The following is a 1,914-nucleotide window of genomic DNA, read 5'->3' on the forward strand; positions in this document are numbered from 1 at the left end:
CTTCCTCAGATGAAGCCTCCTTAGTACTGCTTGGTGCATTTTGCATTCCAGACAGACTTTGAGAAATCATATTGACTTGTTGAGTCAATATTTTGTTCTGAGCCAATATGGCATTCAGAGTGTCAATCTCAAGAACCCCTTTCTTCTGACTAGTCCCATTGTTCACAGGATTTCTTTCAGAAGTGTACATGAATTGGTTATTTGAAACCATTTCAATCAGTTCTTGAGCTTCAGTAGGCGTCTTCTTCAGATGAAGAGATCCTCCTGCAGAGCTATCCAGAAACATCTTGGATAGTTCAGAGAGACCATCATAGAAAATACCTATGATGCTCCATTCAGAAAGCATATCAGAAGGACACTTTCTGATTAATTGTTTGTATCTTTCCCAAGCTTCATAGAGGGATTCTCCTTCCTTCTGTCTGAAGGTTTGGACTTCCACTCTAAGCTTACTCAATTTTTGAGGTGGAAAGAACTTTGCCAAGAAGGCATTGACTAGCTTTTCCCAAGAGTCCAGGCTTTCTTTAGGTTGAGAATCCAACCATGTTCTAGCTCTGTCTCTTACAGCAAAAGGGAATAGCATAAGTCTGTAGACCTCAGGGTCAACCCCATTAGTCTTGACAGTGTCACAGATTTGCAAGAACTCAGCTAAGAACTGATGAGGATCTTCCAATGGAAGTCCATGGAACTTGCAATTCTGTTGCATTAGAGAAACTAATTGAGGCTTAAGCTCAAAGTTGTTTGCTCCAATGGCAGGGATAGAGATGCTTCTCCCATAGAAATCGGGAGTAGGTGCAGTAAAGTCACCCAGCACCTTCCTTGCATTGTTGGCATTGTTGGTTTCGGCTGCCATGTGTTCTTCTCCTTTGAAGAATTCGGTCAGGTTCTCTAAAGAGAGTTGTGCTTTGGCTTCTCTTAGCTTTCTCTTCAAGGTCCTTTCAGGTTCAGGATCAGCCTCAACAAGAATGCCTTTGTCTTTGCTCCTGCTCATAAGAGAGAGAAGAGAACAAGAAATGTGGAATCCTCTATGTCACAGTATAGAGTTTCCTTGAAGTGTCAGAGGAAAAGAAGAGTAGAAGACAGAAGTAGAAAATTCGAACTTATCAAAGGAAATGGAGTTCGAATTTTGCATTAAGGAATAGTGTTAGTCCATAAATAGAAGGATGTGAGAAGAAGGGAAGTGATTTTCGAAAATTAAGTAAAAATTTTGAAAACATTTTTGAAAAACATTACTTAATTTTCGAAAATGAAAGTGGGAAAGAAGTGAAGTGTTTTTTTGAAAAAGATTTTGAAATTAGAAATCAAAGAGATTTGATTGAAAATTATTTTGAAAAAGATGTGGTTAAGAAAATATGATTGGTTTTTAAAAAGATGTGATTGAGAAGATATGATTTGAAAAACTTTTTAAAAAGATTTGATTCTGAAAATTAAAAACTTGGCTAACAAGAAAAGATATGATTCAAACATTAAACCTTTCTCAACAGAAAAGGCAACATACTTGAATTGTTGAATCAAATCATTAATTGGTAGCAAGTATCTTTAAAGATAGAAAGAAATCAATTTTGAAAACATATGATTGAAAAGATATGATTTGAAAAAGATTTGATTTTGAAAAACTTTGAAAACCTGAAAAAAAATTGCATTGAAAAACAGAATCTTCCCCCTTGTGCCATCCTGGCGTTAAACGCCCAGAATGGTGCACATTCTGACGTTTAACGCCCAAAACTATACCTTTTTGGGCGTTAAACGCCCAACCAGGTACCCTGGCTGGCGTTTAAACGCCAGTCTGTCCTTCTTCACTGGGCGTTTTGAACGCCCAGCTTTTTCTGTATAATTCCTCTGCTGTATGTTCTGAATCTTCAATTCTCTGTATTATGGACTTGAGAAGACACAAATTAAAAATATTTTTGGATTTTT

The 1,914-nt window shown here is 37.0% G+C and overlaps 1 non-coding gene across 1 annotated transcript; it reads left to right on the forward strand.

Moving 5' to 3' along the window:
• The first annotated feature begins 340 nt into the window (after positions 1 to 340).
• LOC112766615 (small nucleolar RNA R71) lies at positions 341 to 448 on the forward strand. Its single transcript, XR_003184445.1, has one exon. It is a non-coding gene; the product is annotated as a small nucleolar RNA R71 (small nucleolar RNA).
• Positions 449 to 1,914: the final 1,466 nt, after the last annotated feature.

This window comes from Arachis hypogaea, chromosome 2 (genome assembly GCF_003086295.3).
Source record: "Arachis hypogaea cultivar Tifrunner chromosome 2, arahy.Tifrunner.gnm2.J5K5, whole genome shotgun sequence".
In the NCBI taxonomy this organism is placed as follows: domain Eukaryota; kingdom Viridiplantae; phylum Streptophyta; class Magnoliopsida; order Fabales; family Fabaceae; genus Arachis; species Arachis hypogaea.